At 47.8% G+C, this 12,201-nt stretch overlaps 62 non-coding genes and 1 pseudogene across 62 annotated transcripts; all 63 read right to left on the reverse strand.

The window, feature by feature from the left end:
* Nucleotides 1-43: 43 nt before the first annotated feature.
* Nucleotides 44-162, reverse strand: LOC148986817 (5S ribosomal RNA). The gene has a single exon (XR_016166977.1). It is a non-coding gene; the product is annotated as a 5S ribosomal RNA (ribosomal RNA).
* Nucleotides 163-225: 63 nt separating this feature from the next.
* LOC148986818 (5S ribosomal RNA) lies at nt 226-343 on the reverse strand (annotated as a pseudogene).
* A 63-nt stretch (nt 344-406) lies between these two features.
* LOC148986819 (5S ribosomal RNA) lies at nt 407-525 on the reverse strand. The gene has a single exon (XR_016163082.1). It is a non-coding gene; the product is annotated as a 5S ribosomal RNA (ribosomal RNA).
* Nucleotides 526-588: 63 nt separating this feature from the next.
* LOC148986820 (5S ribosomal RNA) lies at nt 589-707 on the reverse strand. Its single transcript, XR_016166978.1, has one exon. It is a non-coding gene; the product is annotated as a 5S ribosomal RNA (ribosomal RNA).
* Nucleotides 708-770: 63 nt separating this feature from the next.
* LOC148986821 (5S ribosomal RNA) lies at nt 771-889 on the reverse strand. Its single transcript, XR_016166979.1, has one exon. It is a non-coding gene; the product is annotated as a 5S ribosomal RNA (ribosomal RNA).
* Nucleotides 890-1,056: 167 nt separating this feature from the next.
* Nucleotides 1,057-1,175, reverse strand: LOC148986822 (5S ribosomal RNA). Its single transcript, XR_016166101.1, has one exon. It is a non-coding gene; the product is annotated as a 5S ribosomal RNA (ribosomal RNA).
* Nucleotides 1,176-1,238: 63 nt separating this feature from the next.
* LOC148986823 (5S ribosomal RNA) lies at nt 1,239-1,357 on the reverse strand. Its single transcript, XR_016162319.1, has one exon. It is a non-coding gene; the product is annotated as a 5S ribosomal RNA (ribosomal RNA).
* Nucleotides 1,358-1,420: 63 nt separating this feature from the next.
* LOC148986824 (5S ribosomal RNA) lies at nt 1,421-1,539 on the reverse strand. The gene has a single exon (XR_016166980.1). It is a non-coding gene; the product is annotated as a 5S ribosomal RNA (ribosomal RNA).
* A 167-nt stretch (nt 1,540-1,706) lies between these two features.
* LOC148986825 (5S ribosomal RNA) lies at nt 1,707-1,825 on the reverse strand. Its single transcript, XR_016166112.1, has one exon. It is a non-coding gene; the product is annotated as a 5S ribosomal RNA (ribosomal RNA).
* A 63-nt stretch (nt 1,826-1,888) lies between these two features.
* LOC148986826 (5S ribosomal RNA) lies at nt 1,889-2,007 on the reverse strand. Its single transcript, XR_016163754.1, has one exon. It is a non-coding gene; the product is annotated as a 5S ribosomal RNA (ribosomal RNA).
* Nucleotides 2,008-2,070: 63 nt separating this feature from the next.
* On the reverse strand, nt 2,071-2,189 carry LOC148986827 (5S ribosomal RNA). Its single transcript, XR_016166981.1, has one exon. It is a non-coding gene; the product is annotated as a 5S ribosomal RNA (ribosomal RNA).
* A 63-nt stretch (nt 2,190-2,252) lies between these two features.
* On the reverse strand, nt 2,253-2,371 carry LOC148986828 (5S ribosomal RNA). Its single transcript, XR_016166983.1, has one exon. It is a non-coding gene; the product is annotated as a 5S ribosomal RNA (ribosomal RNA).
* A 63-nt stretch (nt 2,372-2,434) lies between these two features.
* LOC148986829 (5S ribosomal RNA) lies at nt 2,435-2,553 on the reverse strand. Its single transcript, XR_016160525.1, has one exon. It is a non-coding gene; the product is annotated as a 5S ribosomal RNA (ribosomal RNA).
* Nucleotides 2,554-2,616: 63 nt separating this feature from the next.
* LOC148986830 (5S ribosomal RNA) lies at nt 2,617-2,735 on the reverse strand. Its single transcript, XR_016160296.1, has one exon. It is a non-coding gene; the product is annotated as a 5S ribosomal RNA (ribosomal RNA).
* A 63-nt stretch (nt 2,736-2,798) lies between these two features.
* Nucleotides 2,799-2,917, reverse strand: LOC148986831 (5S ribosomal RNA). The gene has a single exon (XR_016166984.1). It is a non-coding gene; the product is annotated as a 5S ribosomal RNA (ribosomal RNA).
* Nucleotides 2,918-2,980: 63 nt separating this feature from the next.
* On the reverse strand, nt 2,981-3,099 carry LOC148986832 (5S ribosomal RNA). The gene has a single exon (XR_016162550.1). It is a non-coding gene; the product is annotated as a 5S ribosomal RNA (ribosomal RNA).
* Nucleotides 3,100-3,162: 63 nt separating this feature from the next.
* LOC148986833 (5S ribosomal RNA) lies at nt 3,163-3,281 on the reverse strand. Its single transcript, XR_016166985.1, has one exon. It is a non-coding gene; the product is annotated as a 5S ribosomal RNA (ribosomal RNA).
* Nucleotides 3,282-3,448: 167 nt separating this feature from the next.
* Nucleotides 3,449-3,567, reverse strand: LOC148986834 (5S ribosomal RNA). The gene has a single exon (XR_016161205.1). It is a non-coding gene; the product is annotated as a 5S ribosomal RNA (ribosomal RNA).
* Nucleotides 3,568-3,630: 63 nt separating this feature from the next.
* Nucleotides 3,631-3,749, reverse strand: LOC148986835 (5S ribosomal RNA). The gene has a single exon (XR_016166986.1). It is a non-coding gene; the product is annotated as a 5S ribosomal RNA (ribosomal RNA).
* Nucleotides 3,750-3,812: 63 nt separating this feature from the next.
* Nucleotides 3,813-3,931, reverse strand: LOC148986836 (5S ribosomal RNA). Its single transcript, XR_016166987.1, has one exon. It is a non-coding gene; the product is annotated as a 5S ribosomal RNA (ribosomal RNA).
* A 63-nt stretch (nt 3,932-3,994) lies between these two features.
* On the reverse strand, nt 3,995-4,113 carry LOC148986837 (5S ribosomal RNA). Its single transcript, XR_016166989.1, has one exon. It is a non-coding gene; the product is annotated as a 5S ribosomal RNA (ribosomal RNA).
* A 63-nt stretch (nt 4,114-4,176) lies between these two features.
* Nucleotides 4,177-4,295, reverse strand: LOC148986838 (5S ribosomal RNA). The gene has a single exon (XR_016166123.1). It is a non-coding gene; the product is annotated as a 5S ribosomal RNA (ribosomal RNA).
* A 63-nt stretch (nt 4,296-4,358) lies between these two features.
* LOC148986839 (5S ribosomal RNA) lies at nt 4,359-4,477 on the reverse strand. The gene has a single exon (XR_016166990.1). It is a non-coding gene; the product is annotated as a 5S ribosomal RNA (ribosomal RNA).
* Nucleotides 4,478-4,642: 165 nt separating this feature from the next.
* Nucleotides 4,643-4,761, reverse strand: LOC148986840 (5S ribosomal RNA). Its single transcript, XR_016166134.1, has one exon. It is a non-coding gene; the product is annotated as a 5S ribosomal RNA (ribosomal RNA).
* A 63-nt stretch (nt 4,762-4,824) lies between these two features.
* Nucleotides 4,825-4,943, reverse strand: LOC148986841 (5S ribosomal RNA). The gene has a single exon (XR_016163755.1). It is a non-coding gene; the product is annotated as a 5S ribosomal RNA (ribosomal RNA).
* Nucleotides 4,944-5,006: 63 nt separating this feature from the next.
* LOC148986842 (5S ribosomal RNA) lies at nt 5,007-5,125 on the reverse strand. Its single transcript, XR_016166991.1, has one exon. It is a non-coding gene; the product is annotated as a 5S ribosomal RNA (ribosomal RNA).
* A 63-nt stretch (nt 5,126-5,188) lies between these two features.
* On the reverse strand, nt 5,189-5,307 carry LOC148986843 (5S ribosomal RNA). Its single transcript, XR_016166992.1, has one exon. It is a non-coding gene; the product is annotated as a 5S ribosomal RNA (ribosomal RNA).
* Nucleotides 5,308-5,370: 63 nt separating this feature from the next.
* On the reverse strand, nt 5,371-5,489 carry LOC148986844 (5S ribosomal RNA). The gene has a single exon (XR_016160526.1). It is a non-coding gene; the product is annotated as a 5S ribosomal RNA (ribosomal RNA).
* A 63-nt stretch (nt 5,490-5,552) lies between these two features.
* Nucleotides 5,553-5,671, reverse strand: LOC148986845 (5S ribosomal RNA). The gene has a single exon (XR_016166993.1). It is a non-coding gene; the product is annotated as a 5S ribosomal RNA (ribosomal RNA).
* Nucleotides 5,672-5,734: 63 nt separating this feature from the next.
* LOC148986846 (5S ribosomal RNA) lies at nt 5,735-5,852 on the reverse strand. Its single transcript, XR_016163879.1, has one exon. It is a non-coding gene; the product is annotated as a 5S ribosomal RNA (ribosomal RNA).
* A 63-nt stretch (nt 5,853-5,915) lies between these two features.
* On the reverse strand, nt 5,916-6,034 carry LOC148986847 (5S ribosomal RNA). Its single transcript, XR_016163083.1, has one exon. It is a non-coding gene; the product is annotated as a 5S ribosomal RNA (ribosomal RNA).
* Nucleotides 6,035-6,097: 63 nt separating this feature from the next.
* Nucleotides 6,098-6,216, reverse strand: LOC148986848 (5S ribosomal RNA). The gene has a single exon (XR_016166995.1). It is a non-coding gene; the product is annotated as a 5S ribosomal RNA (ribosomal RNA).
* A 63-nt stretch (nt 6,217-6,279) lies between these two features.
* On the reverse strand, nt 6,280-6,398 carry LOC148986849 (5S ribosomal RNA). The gene has a single exon (XR_016166996.1). It is a non-coding gene; the product is annotated as a 5S ribosomal RNA (ribosomal RNA).
* Nucleotides 6,399-6,565: 167 nt separating this feature from the next.
* On the reverse strand, nt 6,566-6,684 carry LOC148986850 (5S ribosomal RNA). Its single transcript, XR_016166145.1, has one exon. It is a non-coding gene; the product is annotated as a 5S ribosomal RNA (ribosomal RNA).
* A 63-nt stretch (nt 6,685-6,747) lies between these two features.
* On the reverse strand, nt 6,748-6,866 carry LOC148986851 (5S ribosomal RNA). The gene has a single exon (XR_016163756.1). It is a non-coding gene; the product is annotated as a 5S ribosomal RNA (ribosomal RNA).
* Nucleotides 6,867-6,929: 63 nt separating this feature from the next.
* LOC148986852 (5S ribosomal RNA) lies at nt 6,930-7,048 on the reverse strand. The gene has a single exon (XR_016166997.1). It is a non-coding gene; the product is annotated as a 5S ribosomal RNA (ribosomal RNA).
* Nucleotides 7,049-7,111: 63 nt separating this feature from the next.
* LOC148986853 (5S ribosomal RNA) lies at nt 7,112-7,230 on the reverse strand. Its single transcript, XR_016166998.1, has one exon. It is a non-coding gene; the product is annotated as a 5S ribosomal RNA (ribosomal RNA).
* Nucleotides 7,231-7,293: 63 nt separating this feature from the next.
* Nucleotides 7,294-7,412, reverse strand: LOC148986854 (5S ribosomal RNA). Its single transcript, XR_016160527.1, has one exon. It is a non-coding gene; the product is annotated as a 5S ribosomal RNA (ribosomal RNA).
* Nucleotides 7,413-7,475: 63 nt separating this feature from the next.
* LOC148986855 (5S ribosomal RNA) lies at nt 7,476-7,594 on the reverse strand. Its single transcript, XR_016166999.1, has one exon. It is a non-coding gene; the product is annotated as a 5S ribosomal RNA (ribosomal RNA).
* A 63-nt stretch (nt 7,595-7,657) lies between these two features.
* Nucleotides 7,658-7,776, reverse strand: LOC148986856 (5S ribosomal RNA). The gene has a single exon (XR_016167000.1). It is a non-coding gene; the product is annotated as a 5S ribosomal RNA (ribosomal RNA).
* A 63-nt stretch (nt 7,777-7,839) lies between these two features.
* LOC148986857 (5S ribosomal RNA) lies at nt 7,840-7,958 on the reverse strand. Its single transcript, XR_016167001.1, has one exon. It is a non-coding gene; the product is annotated as a 5S ribosomal RNA (ribosomal RNA).
* Nucleotides 7,959-8,021: 63 nt separating this feature from the next.
* Nucleotides 8,022-8,140, reverse strand: LOC148986858 (5S ribosomal RNA). The gene has a single exon (XR_016163040.1). It is a non-coding gene; the product is annotated as a 5S ribosomal RNA (ribosomal RNA).
* A 63-nt stretch (nt 8,141-8,203) lies between these two features.
* Nucleotides 8,204-8,322, reverse strand: LOC148986859 (5S ribosomal RNA). Its single transcript, XR_016167002.1, has one exon. It is a non-coding gene; the product is annotated as a 5S ribosomal RNA (ribosomal RNA).
* Nucleotides 8,323-8,385: 63 nt separating this feature from the next.
* On the reverse strand, nt 8,386-8,504 carry LOC148986860 (5S ribosomal RNA). Its single transcript, XR_016160528.1, has one exon. It is a non-coding gene; the product is annotated as a 5S ribosomal RNA (ribosomal RNA).
* A 63-nt stretch (nt 8,505-8,567) lies between these two features.
* LOC148986861 (5S ribosomal RNA) lies at nt 8,568-8,686 on the reverse strand. Its single transcript, XR_016167003.1, has one exon. It is a non-coding gene; the product is annotated as a 5S ribosomal RNA (ribosomal RNA).
* Nucleotides 8,687-8,749: 63 nt separating this feature from the next.
* LOC148986862 (5S ribosomal RNA) lies at nt 8,750-8,867 on the reverse strand. The gene has a single exon (XR_016163426.1). It is a non-coding gene; the product is annotated as a 5S ribosomal RNA (ribosomal RNA).
* Nucleotides 8,868-8,930: 63 nt separating this feature from the next.
* LOC148986863 (5S ribosomal RNA) lies at nt 8,931-9,049 on the reverse strand. The gene has a single exon (XR_016160529.1). It is a non-coding gene; the product is annotated as a 5S ribosomal RNA (ribosomal RNA).
* A 63-nt stretch (nt 9,050-9,112) lies between these two features.
* On the reverse strand, nt 9,113-9,231 carry LOC148986864 (5S ribosomal RNA). The gene has a single exon (XR_016167004.1). It is a non-coding gene; the product is annotated as a 5S ribosomal RNA (ribosomal RNA).
* Nucleotides 9,232-9,294: 63 nt separating this feature from the next.
* LOC148986865 (5S ribosomal RNA) lies at nt 9,295-9,413 on the reverse strand. Its single transcript, XR_016167006.1, has one exon. It is a non-coding gene; the product is annotated as a 5S ribosomal RNA (ribosomal RNA).
* A 166-nt stretch (nt 9,414-9,579) lies between these two features.
* Nucleotides 9,580-9,698, reverse strand: LOC148986866 (5S ribosomal RNA). The gene has a single exon (XR_016166156.1). It is a non-coding gene; the product is annotated as a 5S ribosomal RNA (ribosomal RNA).
* A 63-nt stretch (nt 9,699-9,761) lies between these two features.
* Nucleotides 9,762-9,880, reverse strand: LOC148986867 (5S ribosomal RNA). Its single transcript, XR_016163757.1, has one exon. It is a non-coding gene; the product is annotated as a 5S ribosomal RNA (ribosomal RNA).
* Nucleotides 9,881-9,943: 63 nt separating this feature from the next.
* LOC148986868 (5S ribosomal RNA) lies at nt 9,944-10,062 on the reverse strand. Its single transcript, XR_016167007.1, has one exon. It is a non-coding gene; the product is annotated as a 5S ribosomal RNA (ribosomal RNA).
* A 63-nt stretch (nt 10,063-10,125) lies between these two features.
* LOC148986869 (5S ribosomal RNA) lies at nt 10,126-10,244 on the reverse strand. The gene has a single exon (XR_016166792.1). It is a non-coding gene; the product is annotated as a 5S ribosomal RNA (ribosomal RNA).
* Nucleotides 10,245-10,307: 63 nt separating this feature from the next.
* On the reverse strand, nt 10,308-10,426 carry LOC148986870 (5S ribosomal RNA). The gene has a single exon (XR_016160530.1). It is a non-coding gene; the product is annotated as a 5S ribosomal RNA (ribosomal RNA).
* A 63-nt stretch (nt 10,427-10,489) lies between these two features.
* LOC148986871 (5S ribosomal RNA) lies at nt 10,490-10,608 on the reverse strand. The gene has a single exon (XR_016167008.1). It is a non-coding gene; the product is annotated as a 5S ribosomal RNA (ribosomal RNA).
* A 63-nt stretch (nt 10,609-10,671) lies between these two features.
* On the reverse strand, nt 10,672-10,790 carry LOC148986872 (5S ribosomal RNA). Its single transcript, XR_016167009.1, has one exon. It is a non-coding gene; the product is annotated as a 5S ribosomal RNA (ribosomal RNA).
* A 63-nt stretch (nt 10,791-10,853) lies between these two features.
* Nucleotides 10,854-10,972, reverse strand: LOC148986873 (5S ribosomal RNA). The gene has a single exon (XR_016167010.1). It is a non-coding gene; the product is annotated as a 5S ribosomal RNA (ribosomal RNA).
* A 63-nt stretch (nt 10,973-11,035) lies between these two features.
* LOC148986874 (5S ribosomal RNA) lies at nt 11,036-11,154 on the reverse strand. The gene has a single exon (XR_016160531.1). It is a non-coding gene; the product is annotated as a 5S ribosomal RNA (ribosomal RNA).
* A 63-nt stretch (nt 11,155-11,217) lies between these two features.
* Nucleotides 11,218-11,336, reverse strand: LOC148986875 (5S ribosomal RNA). Its single transcript, XR_016167011.1, has one exon. It is a non-coding gene; the product is annotated as a 5S ribosomal RNA (ribosomal RNA).
* A 167-nt stretch (nt 11,337-11,503) lies between these two features.
* LOC148986876 (5S ribosomal RNA) lies at nt 11,504-11,622 on the reverse strand. Its single transcript, XR_016161206.1, has one exon. It is a non-coding gene; the product is annotated as a 5S ribosomal RNA (ribosomal RNA).
* Nucleotides 11,623-11,685: 63 nt separating this feature from the next.
* Nucleotides 11,686-11,804, reverse strand: LOC148986877 (5S ribosomal RNA). Its single transcript, XR_016167012.1, has one exon. It is a non-coding gene; the product is annotated as a 5S ribosomal RNA (ribosomal RNA).
* Nucleotides 11,805-11,867: 63 nt separating this feature from the next.
* Nucleotides 11,868-11,986, reverse strand: LOC148986878 (5S ribosomal RNA). The gene has a single exon (XR_016167013.1). It is a non-coding gene; the product is annotated as a 5S ribosomal RNA (ribosomal RNA).
* Nucleotides 11,987-12,049: 63 nt separating this feature from the next.
* LOC148986879 (5S ribosomal RNA) lies at nt 12,050-12,168 on the reverse strand. Its single transcript, XR_016167014.1, has one exon. It is a non-coding gene; the product is annotated as a 5S ribosomal RNA (ribosomal RNA).
* Between the last annotated feature and the right edge of the window lie 33 nt (nt 12,169-12,201).

A 12,201-nucleotide genomic window follows, 5' to 3' on the forward strand; every position in this document is an offset into this window, starting at 1 on the left:
GGCTATTTGAATGGTTAGAACATTAGGGTAGTAAACTACATAAAGCTTACAGCACCTGGTATTCCCAGGCGGTCTCCCATCCAAGTACTAACCAGGCCCGACCCTGCTTAGCTTCCGAGATCAGACGAGTTCGGGCGTTCTCAAGGTGGTATGGCCGTAAGCTAAATCTGCTGCCAAAATTGGGCTATTTGAATGGTTAGAACATTAGGGTAGTAAACTATATAAAGCTTACAGCACCTGGTATTCCCAGGCGGTCTCCCATCCAAGTACTAACCAGCCCGACCCTGCTTAGCTTACGAGATCAGACGAGTTCGGGCGTTCTCAAGGTGGTATGGCCGTAAGCGAAATCTGCTGCCAAAATTGGGCTATTTGAATGGTTAGAACATTAGGGTAGTAAACTACATAAAGTTTACAGCACCTGGTATTCCCAGGCGGTCTCCCATCCAAGTACTAACCAGGCCCGACCCTGCTTAGCTTCCGAGATCAGACGTGTTCGGGCGTTCTCAAGGTGGTATGGCCGTAAGCGAAATCTGCTGCCAAAATTGGGCTATTTGAATGGTTAGAACATTAGGGTAGTAAACTACATAAAGCTTACAGCACCTGGTATTCCCAGGCGGTCTCCCATCCAAGTACTAACCAGGCCCGACCCTGCTTAGCTTCCGAGATCAGACGAGTTCGGGCGTTCTCAAGGTGGTATGGCCGTAAGCGAAATCTGCTGCCAAAATTGGGCTATTTGAATGGTTAGAACATTAGGGTAGTAAACTACATAAAGCTTACAGCACCTGGTATTCCCAGGCGGTCTCCCATCCAAGTACTAACCAGGCCCGACCCTGCTTAGCTTCCGAGATCAGACGAGTTCGGGCGTTCTCAAGGTGGTATGGCCGTAAGCGAAATCTGCTGCCAAAATTGGGCTATTTGAAGAAGAAAAAAAAGAGACTCTTTCAGGCTTTCTGAAGAAACTGAGAGACTATTTCAGGAATTTTGAGGGGGAAAAAAGACAATTTAGGATTTTTGAAACATTTCATTGACTCTTTTTTTTTTTTTTTTAAACAATAAAGCTTACAGCACCTGGTATTCCCAGGCGGTCTCCCATCCAAGTACTAACCAGGCCCGACCCTGCTTAGCTTCCGAGATCAGACGAGTTCGGGCGTTTTCAAGGTGGTATGGCCGTAAGCGAAATCTGCTGCCAAAATTGGGCTATTTGAATGGTTAGAACATTAGGGTAGTAAACTACATAAAGCTTACAGCACCTGGTATTCCCAGGCGGTCTTCCATCCAAGTACTAACCAGGCCCGACCCTGCTTAGCTTCCGAGATCAGACGTGTTCGGGCGTTCTCAAGGTGGTATGGCCGTAAGCGAAATCTGCTGCCAAAATTGGGCTATTTGAATGGTTAGAACATTAGGGTAGTAAACTACATAAAGCTTACAGCACCTGGTATTCCCAGGCGGTCTCCCATCCAAGTACTAACCAGGCCCGACCCTGCTTAGCTTCCGAGATCAGACGAGTTCGGGCGTTCTCAAGGTGGTATGGCCGTAAGCGAAATCTGCTGCCAAAATTGGGCTATTTGAAGAAGAAAAAAAAGAGACTCTTTCAGGCTTTCTGAAGAAACTGAGAGACTATTTCAGGAATTTTGAGGGGGAAAAAAGACAATTTAGGATTTTTGAAACATTTCATTGACTCTTTTTTTTTTTTTTTTAAACAATAAAGCTTACAGCACCTGGTATTCCCAGGCGGTCTCCCATCCAAGTACTAACCAGGCCCGACCCTGCTTAGCTTCCGAGATCAGACGAGTTCGGGCGTTTTCAAGGTGGTATGGCCGTAAGCGAAATCTGCTGCCAAAATTGGGCTATTTGAATGGTTAGAACATTAGGGTAGTAAACTACATAAAGCTTACAGCACCTGGTATTCCCAGGCGGTCTCCCATCCAAGTACTAACCAGGCCCGACCCTGCTTAGCTTCCGAGATAAGACGAGTTCGGGCGTTCTCAAGGTGGTATGGCCGTAAGCGAAATCTGCTGCCAAAATTGGGCTATTTGAATGGTTAGAACATTAGGGTAGTAAACTATATAAAGCTTACAGCACCTGGTATTCCCAGGCGGTCTCCCATCCAAGTACTAACCAGGCCCGACCCTGCTTAGCTTCCGAGATCAGACGAGTTCGGGCGTTCTCAAGGTGGTATGGCCGTAAGCGAAATCTGCTGCCAAAATTGGGCTATTTGAATGGTTAGAACATTAGGGTAGTAAACTACATAAAGCTTACAGCACCTGGTATTCCCAGGCGGTCTCCCATCCAAGTACTAACCAGGCCCGACCCTGCTTAGCTTCCGAGATCAGACGAGTTCGGGCGTTCTCAAGGTGGTATGGCCGTAAGCGAAATCTGCTGCCAAAATTGGGCTATTTGAATGGTTAGAACATTAGGGTAGTAAACTACATAAAGCTTACAGCACCTGGTATTCCCAGGCGGTCTCCCATCCAAGTACTAACCAGGCCCGACCCTGCTTAGCTTCCGAGATCAGACGTGTTCGGGCGTTCTCAAGGTGGTATGGCCGTAAGCGAAATCTGCTGCCAAAATTGGGCTATTTGAATGGTTAGAACATTAGGGTAGTAAACTATATTAAGCTTACAGCACCTGGTATTCCCAGGCGGTCTCCCATCCAAGTACTATCCAGGCCCGACCCTGCTTAGCTTCCGAGATCAGACGAGTTCGGGCGTTCTCAAGGTGGTATGGCCGTAAGCGAAATCTGCTGCCAAAATTGGGCTATTTGAATGGTTAGAACATTAGGGTAGTAAACTACATAAAGCTTACAGCACCTGGTATTCCCAGGCGGTCTCCCATCCAAGTACTAACCAGGCCCGACCCTGCTTAGCTTCCGAGATCAGACGAGTTCGGGCGTTCTCAAGGTGGTATGGCCGTAAGCGAAATCTGCTGCCAAAATTGGGCTATTTGAATGGTTAGAACATTAGGGTAGTAAACTACATAAAGGTTACAGCACCTGGTATTCCCAGGCGGTCTCCCATCCAAGTACTAACCAGGCCCGACCCTGCTTAGCTTCCGAGATCAGACGAGTTCGGGCGTTGTCAAGGTGGTATGGCCGTAAGCGAAATCTGCTGCCAAAATTGGGCTATTTGAATGGTTAGAACATTACGGTAGTAAACTACATAAAGCTTACAGCACCTGGTATTCCCAGGCGGTCTCCCATCCAAGTACTAACCAGGCCCGACCCTGCTTAGCTTCCGAGATCAGACGAGTTCGGGCGTTCTCAAGGTGGTATGGCCGTAAGCGAAATCTGCTGCCAAAATTGGGCTATTTGAAGAAGAAAAAAAAGAGACTCTTTCAGGCTTTCTGAAGAAACTGAGAGACTATTTCAGGAATTTTGAGGGGGAAAAAAGACAATTTAGGATTTTTGAAACATTTCATTGACTCTTTTTTTTTTTTTTTTAAACAATAAAGCTTACAGCACCTGGTATTCCCAGGCGGTCTCCCATCCAAGTACTAACCAGGCCCGACCCTGCTTAGCTTCCGAGATCAGACGAGTTCGGGCGTTTTCAATGTGGTATGGCCGTAAGCGAAATCTGCTGCCAAAATTGGGCTATTTGAATGGTTAGAACATTAGGGTAGTAAACTACATAAAGCTTACAGCACCTGGTATTCCCAGGCGGTCTCCCATCCAAGTACTAACCAGGCCCGACCCTGCTTAGCTTCCGAGATCAGACGAGTTCGGGCGTTCTCAAGGTGGTATGGCCGTAAGCGAAATCTGCTGCCAAAATTGGGCTATTTGAATGGTTAGAACATTAGGGTAGTAAACTATATAAAGCTTACAGCACCTGGTATTCCCAGGCGGTCTCCCATCCAAGTACTAACCAGGCCCGACCCTGCTTAGCTTCCGAGATCAGACGAGTTCGGGCGTTCTCAAGGTGGTATGGCCGTAAGCGAAATCTGCTGCCAAAATTGGGCTATTTGAATGGTTAGAACATTAGGGTAGTAAACTACATAAAGCTTACAGCACCTGGTATTCCCAGGCGGTCTCCCATCCAAGTACTAACCAGGCCCGACCCTGCTTAGCTTCCGAGATCAGACGAGTTCGGGCGTTCTCAAGGTGGTATGGCCGTAAGCGAAATCTGCTGCCAAAATTGGGCTATTTGAATGGTTAGAACATTAAGGTAGTAAACTACATAAAGCTTACAGCACCTGGTATTCCCAGGCGGTCTCCCATCCAAGTACTAACCAGGCCCGACCCTGCTTAGCTTCCGAGATCAGACGAGTTCGGGCGTTTTCAAGGTGGTATGGCCGTAAGCGAAATCTGCTGCCAAAATTGGGCTATTTGAATGGTTAGAACATTAGGGTAGTAAACTACATAAAGCTTACAGCACCTGGTATTCCCAGGCGGTCTCCCATCCAAGTACTAACCAGGCCCGACCCTGCTTAGCTTCCGAGATCAGACGAGTTCGGGCGTTCTCAAGGTGGTATGGCCGTAAGCGAAATCTGCTGCCAAAATTGGGCTATTTGAAGAAGAAAAAAAAGAGACTCTTTCAGGCTTTCTGAAGAAACTGAGAGACTATTTCAGGAATTTTGAGGGGGAAAAAAGACAATTTAGGATTTTTGAAACATTTCATTGACTCTTTTTTTTTTTTTTAAACAATAAAGCTTACAGCACCTGGTATTCCCAGGCGGTCTCCCATCCAAGTACTAACCAGGCCCGACCCTGCTTAGCTTCCGAGATCAGACGAGTTCGGGCGTTTTCAAGGTGGTATGGCCGTAAGCGAAATCTGCTGCCAAAATTGGGCTATTTGAATGGTTAGAACATTAGGGTAGTAAACTACATAAAGCTTACAGCACCTGGTATTCCCAGGCGGTCTCCCATCCAAGTACTAACCAGGCCCGACCCTGCTTAGCTTCCGAGATAAGACGAGTTCGGGCGTTCTCAAGGTGGTATGGCCGTAAGCGAAATCTGCTGCCAAAATTGGGCTATTTGAATGGTTAGAACATTAGGGTAGTAAACTATATAAAGCTTACAGCACCTGGTATTCCCAGGCGGTCTCCCATCCAAGTACTAACCAGGCCCGACCCTGCTTAGCTTCCGAGATCAGACGAGTTCGGGCGTTCTCAAGGTGGTATGGCCGTAAGCGAAATCTGCTGCCAAAATTGGGCTATTTGAATGGTTAGAACATTAGGGTAGTAAACTACATAAAGCTTACAGCACCTGGTATTCCCAGGCGGTCTCCCATCCAAGTACTAACCAGGCCCGACCCTGCTTAGCTTCCGAGATCAGACGAGTTCGGGCGTTCTCAAGGTGGTATGGCCGTAAGCGAAATCTGCTGCCAAAATTGGGCTATTTGAATGGTTAGAACATTAGGGTAGTAAACTACATAAAGCTTACAGCACCTGGTATTCCCAGGCGGTCTCCCATCCAAGTACTAACCAGGCCCGACCCTGCTTAGCTTCCGAGATCAGACGTGTTCGGGCGTTCTCAAGGTGGTATGGCCGTAAGCGAAATCTGCTGCCAAAATTGGGCTATTTGAATGGTTAGAACATTAGGGTAGTAAACTACATAAAGCTTACAGCACCTGGTATTCCCAGGCGGTCTCCCATCCAAGTACTAACCAGGCCCGACCCTGCTTAGCTTCCGAGATCAGACGAGTTCGGGCGTTCTCAAGGTGGTATGGCCGTAAGCTAAATCTGCTGCCAAAATTGGGCTATTTGAATGGTTAGAACATTAGGGTAGTAAACTATATAAAGCTTACAGCACCTGGTATTCCCAGGCGGTCTCCCATCCAAGTACTAACCAGCCCGACCCTGCTTAGCTTCCGAGATCAGACGAGTTCGGGCGTTCTCAAGGTGGTATGGCCGTAAGCGAAATCTGCTGCCAAAATTGGGCTATTTGAATGGTTAGAACATTAGGGTAGTAAACTACATAAAGTTTACAGCACCTGGTATTCCCAGGCGGTCTCCCATCCAAGTACTAACCAGGCCCGACCCTGCTTAGCTTCCGAGATCAGACGTGTTCGGGCGTTCTCAAGGTGGTATGGCCGTAAGCGAAATCTGCTGCCAAAATTGGGCTATTTGAATGGTTAGAACATTAGGGTAGTAAACTACATAAAGCTTACAGCACCTGGTATTCCCAGGCGGTCTCCCATCCAAGTACTAACCAGGCCCGACCCTGCTTAGCTTCCGAGATCAGACGAGTTCGGGCGTTCTCAAGGTGGTATGGCCGTAAGCGAAATCTGCTGCCAAAATTGGGCTATTTGAATGGTTAGAACATTAGGGTAGTAAACTACATAAAGCTTACAGCACCTGGTATTCCCAGGCGGTCTCCCATCCAAGTACTAACCAGGCCCGACCCTGCTTAGCTTCCGAGATCAGACGAGTTCGGGCGTTCTCAAGGTGGTATGGCCGTAAGCGAAATCTGCTGCCAAAATTGGGCTATTTGAAGAAGAAAAAAAAGAGACTCTTTCAGGCTTTCTGAAGAAACTGAGAGACTATTTCAGGAATTTTGAGGGGGAAAAAAGACAATTTAGGATTTTTGAAACATTTCATTGACTCTTTTTTTTTTTTTTTTAAACAATAAAGCTTACAGCACCTGGTATTCCCAGGCGGTCTCCCATCCAAGTACTAACCAGGCCCGACCCTGCTTAGCTTCCGAGATCAGACGAGTTCGGGCGTTTTCAAGGTGGTATGGCCGTAAGCGAAATCTGCTGCCAAAATTGGGCTATTTGAATGGTTAGAACATTAGGGTAGTAAACTACATAAAGCTTACAGCACCTGGTATTCCCAGGCGGTCTCCCATCCAAGTACTAACCAGGCCCGACCCTGCTTAGCTTCCGAGATAAGACGAGTTCGGGCGTTCTCAAGGTGGTATGGCCGTAAGCGAAATCTGCTGCCAAAATTGGGCTATTTGAATGGTTAGAACATTAGGGTAGTAAACTATATAAAGCTTACAGCACCTGGTATTCCCAGGCGGTCTCCCATCCAAGTACTAACCAGGCCCGACCCTGCTTAGCTTCCGAGATCAGACGAGTTCGGGCGTTCTCAAGGTGGTATGGCCGTAAGCGAAATCTGCTGCCAAAATTGGGCTATTTGAATGGTTAGAACATTAGGGTAGTAAACTACATAAAGCTTACAGCACCTGGTATTCCCAGGCGGTCTCCCATCCAAGTACTAACCAGGCCCGACCCTGCTTAGCTTCCGAGATCAGACGAGTTCGGGCGTTCTCAAGGTGGTATGGCCGTAAGCGAAATCTGCTGCCAAAATTGGGCTATTTGAATGGTTAGAACATTAGGGTAGTAAACTACATAAAGCTTACAGCACCTGGTATTCCCAGGCGGTCTCCCATCCAAGTACTAACCAGGCCCGACCCTGCTTAGCTTCCGAGATCAGACGTGTTCGGGCGTTCTCAAGGTGGTATGGCCGTAAGCAAAATCTGCTGCCAAAATTGGGCTATTTGAATGGTTAGAACATTAGGGTAGTAAACTATATTAAGCTTACAGCACCTGGTATTCCCAGGCGGTCTCCCATCCAAGTACTAACCAGGCCCGACCCTGCTTAGCTTCCGAGATCAGACGAGTTCGGGCGTTCTCAAGGTGGTATGGCCGTAAGCGAAATCTGCTGCCAAAATTGGGCTATTTGAATGGTTAGAACATTAGGGTAGTAAACTATATAAAGCTTACAGCACCTGGTATTCCCAGGCGGTCTCCCATCCAAGTACTAACCAGGCCCGACCCTGCTTAGCTTCCGAGATCAGACGAGTTCGGGCGTTCTCAAGGTGGTATGGCCGTAAGCGAAATCTGCTGCCAAAATTGGGCTATTTGAATGGTTAGAACATTAGGGTAGTAAACTACATAAAGCTTACAGCACCTGGTATTCCCAGGCGGTCTCCCATCCAAGTACTAACCAGGCCCGACCCTGCTTAGCTTCCGAGATCAGACGAGTTCGGGCGTTCTCAAGGTGGTATGGCCGTAAGCGAAATCTGCTGCCAAAATTGGGCTATTTGAATGGTTAGAACATTACGGTAGTAAACTACATAAAGCTTACAGCACCTGGTATGCCCAGGCGGTCTCCCATCCAAGTACTAACCAGGCCCGACCCTGCTTAGCTTCCGAGATCAGACGAGTTCGGGCGTTCTCAAGGTGGTATGGCCGTAAGCGAAATCTGCTGCCAAAATTGGGCTATTTGAATGGTTAGAACATTAGGGTAGTAAACTACATAAAGCTTACAGCACCTGGTATTCCCAGGCGGTCTCCCATCCAAGTACTAACCAGGCCCGACCCTGCTTAGCTTCCGAGATCAGACGAGTTCGGGCGTTCTCAAGGTGGTATGGCCGTAAGCGAAATCTGCTGCCAAAATTGGGCTATTTGAATGGTTAGAACATTAGGGTAGTAAACTACATAAAGCTTACAGCACCTGGTATTCCCAGGCGGTCTCCCATCCAAGTACTAACCAGGCCCGACCCTGCTTAGCTTCCGAGATCAGACGTGTTCGGGCGTTCTCAAGGTGGTATGGCCGTAAGCGAAATCTGCTGCCAAAATTGGGCTATTTGAATGGTTAGAACATTAGGGTAGTAAACTACATAAAGCTTACAGCACCTGGTATTCCCAGGCGGTCTCCCATCCAAGTACTAACCAGGCCCGACCCTGCTTAGCTTCCGAGATCAGACGAGTTCGGGCGTTCTCAAGGTGGTATGGCCGTAAGCTAAATCTGCTGCCAAAATTGGGCTATTTGAATGGTTAGAACATTAGGGTAGTAAACTATATAAAGCTTACAGCACCTGGTATTCCCAGGCGGTCTCCCATCCAAGTACTAACCAGCCCGACCTTGCTTAGCTTCCGAGATCAGACGAGTTCGGGCGTTCTCAAGGTGGTATGGCCGTAAGCGAAATCTGCTGCCAAAATTGGGCTATTTGAATGGTTAGAACATTAGGGTAGTAAACTACATAAAGCTTACAGCACCTGGTATTCCCAGGCGGTCTCCCATCCAAGTACTAACCAGGCCCGACCCTGCTTAGCTTCCGAGATCAGACGTGTTCGGGCGTTCTCAAGGTGGTATGGCCGTAAGCGAAATCTGCTGCCAAAATTGGGCTATTTGAATGGTTAGAACATTAGGGTAGTAAACTACATAAAGCTTACAGCACCTGGTATTCCCAGGCGGTCTCCCATCCAAGTACTAACCAGGCCCGACCCTGCTTAGCTTCCGAGATCAGACGAGTTCGGGCGTTCTCAAGGTGGTATGGCCGTAAGCGAAATCTGCTGCCAAAATTGGGCTATTTGAATGGTTAGAACATTAGGGTAGTAAACTACATAAAGCTTACAGCACCTGGTATTCCCAGGCGGTCTCCCATCCAAGTACTAACCAGGCCCGACCCTGCTTAGCTTCCGAGATCAGACGAGTTCGGGCGTTCTCAAGGTGGTATGGCCGTAAGCGAAATCTGCTGCCAAAATTGGGCTATTTGAAGAAGAAAAAAAAGAGACTCTTTCAGGCTTTCTGAAGAAACTGAGAGACTATTTCAGGAATTTTGAGGGGGAAAAAAGACAATTTAGGATTTTTGAAACATTTCATTGACTCTTTTTTTTTTTTTTTAAACAATAAAGCTTACAGCACCTGGTATTCCCAGGCGGTCTCCCATCCAAGTACTAACCAGGCCCGACCCTGCTTAGCTTCCGAGATCAGACGAGTTCGGGCGTTTTCAAGGTGGTATGGCCGTAAGCGAAATCTGCTGCCAAAATTGGGCTATTTGAATGGTTAGAACATTAGGGTAGTAAACTACATAAAGCTTACAGCACCTGGTATTCCCAGGCGGTCTCCCATCCAAGTACTAACCAGGCCCGACCCTGCTTAGCTTCCGAGATAAGACGAGTTCGGGCGTTCTCAAGGTGGTATGGCCGTAAGCGAAATCTGCTGCCAAAATTGGGCTATTTGAATGGTTAGAACATTAGGGTAGTAAACTATATAAAGCTTACAGCACCTGGTATTCCCAGGCGGTCTCCCATCCAAGTACTAACCAGGCCCGACCCTGCTTAGCTTCCGAGATCAGACGAGTTCGGGCGTTCTCAAGGTGGTATGGCCGTAAGCGAAATCTGCTGCCAAAATTGGGCTATTTGAATGGTTAGAACATTAGGGTAGTAAACTACATAAAGCTTACAGCACCTGGTATTCCCAGGCGGTCTCCCATCCAAGTACTAACCAGGCCCAACCCTGCTTAGCTTCCGAGATCAGACGAGTTCGGGCGTTCTCAAGGTGGTATGGCCGTAAGCGAAATCTGCTGCCAAAATTGGGCTATTTGAATGGTTAGAACATTAGGGTAGTAAACTACATAAAGCTTACAGCACCTGGTATTCCCAGGCGGTCTCCCATCCAAGTACTAACCAGGCCCGACCCTGCTTAGCTTCCGAGATCAGACGTGTTCGGGCGTTCTCAAGGTGGTATGGCCGTAAGCAAAATCTGCTGCCAAAATTGGGCTATTTGAATGGTTAGAACATTAGGGTAGTAAACTATATTAAGCTTACAGCACCTGGTATTCCCAGGCGGTCTCCCATCCAAGTACTAACCAGGCCCGACCCTGCTTAGCTTCCGAGATCAGACGAGTTCGGGCGTTCTCAAGGTGGTATGGCCGTAAGCGAAATCTGCTGCCAAAATTGGGCTATTTGAATGGTTAGAACATTAGGGTAGTAAACTACATAAAGCTTACAGCACCTGGTATTCCCAGGCGGTCTCCCATCCAAGTACTAACCAGGCCCGACCCTGCTTAGCTTCCGAGATCAGACGAGTTCGGGCGTTCTCAAGGTGGTATGGCCGTAAGCGAAATCTGCTGCCAAAATTGGGCTATTTGAATGGTTAGAACATTAGGGTAGTAAACTACATAAAGCTTACAGCACCTGGTATTCCCAGGCGGTCTCCCATCCAAGTACTAACCAGGCCCGACCCTGCTTAGCTTCCGAGATCAGACGAGTTCGGGCGTTCTCAAGGTGGTATGGCCGTAAGCGAAATCTGCTGCCAAAATTGGGCTATTTGAATGGTTAGAACATTACGGTAGTAAACTACATAAAGCTTACAGCACCTGGTATTCCCAGGCGGTCTCCCATCCAAGTACTAACCAGGCCCGACCCTGCTTAGCTTCCGAGATCAGACGTGTTCGGGCGTTCTCAAGGTGGTATGGCCGTAAGCGAAATCTGCTGCCAAAATTGGGCTATTTGAATGGTTAGAACATTAGGGTAGTAAACTACATAAAGCTTACAGCACCTGGTATTCCCAGGCGGTCTCCCATCCAAGTACTAACCAGGCCCGACCCTGCTTAGCTTCCGAGATCAGACGAGTTCGGGCGTTCTCAAGGTGGTATGGCCGTAAGCGAAATCTGCTGCCAAAATTGGGCTATTTGAAGAAGAAAAAAAAGAGACTCTTTCAGGCTTTCTGAAGAAACTGAGAGACTATTTCAGGAATTTTGAGGGGGAAAAAAGACAATTTAGGATTTTTGAAACATTTCATTGACTCTTTTTTTTTTTTTTTTAAACAATAAAGCTTACAGCACCTGGTATTCCCAGGCGGTCTCCCATCCAAGTACTAACCAGGCCCGACCCTGCTTAGCTTCCGAGATCAGACGAGTTCGGGCGTTTTCAATGTGGTATGGCCGTAAGCGAAATCTGCTGCCAAAATTGGGCTATTTGAATGGTTAGAACATTAGGGTAGTAAACTACATAAAGCTTACAGCACCTGGTATTCCCAGGCGGTCTCCCATCCAAGTACTAACCAGGCCCGACCCTGCTTAGCTTCCGAGATCAGACGAGTTCGGGCGTTCTCAAGGTGGTATGGCCGTAAGCGAAATCTGCTGCCAAAATTGGGCTATTTGAATGGTTAGAACATTAGGGTAGTAAACTATATAAAGCTTACAGCACCTGGTATTCCCAGGCGGTCTCCCATCCAAGTACTAACCAGGCCCGACCCTGCTTAGCTTCCGAGATCAGACGAGTTCGGGCGTTCTCAAGGTGGTATGGCCGTAAGCGAAATCTGCTGCCAAAATTGGGCTATTTGAATGGTTAGAACATTAGGGTAGTAAACTACATAAAGCTTACAGCACCTGGTATTCCCAGGCGGTCTCCCATCCAAGTACTAACCAGGCCCGACCCTGCTTAGCTTCCGAGATCAGACGAGTTCGGGCGTTCTCAAGGTGGTATGGCCGTAAGCGAAATCTGCTGCCAAAATTGGGCTATTTGAATG

Source organism: Pimephales promelas, chromosome 3 (assembly GCF_988280905.1).
Source record: "Pimephales promelas chromosome 3, fPimPro1.hap1.1, whole genome shotgun sequence".
NCBI classification, from domain to species: domain Eukaryota; kingdom Metazoa; phylum Chordata; class Actinopteri; order Cypriniformes; family Leuciscidae; genus Pimephales; species Pimephales promelas.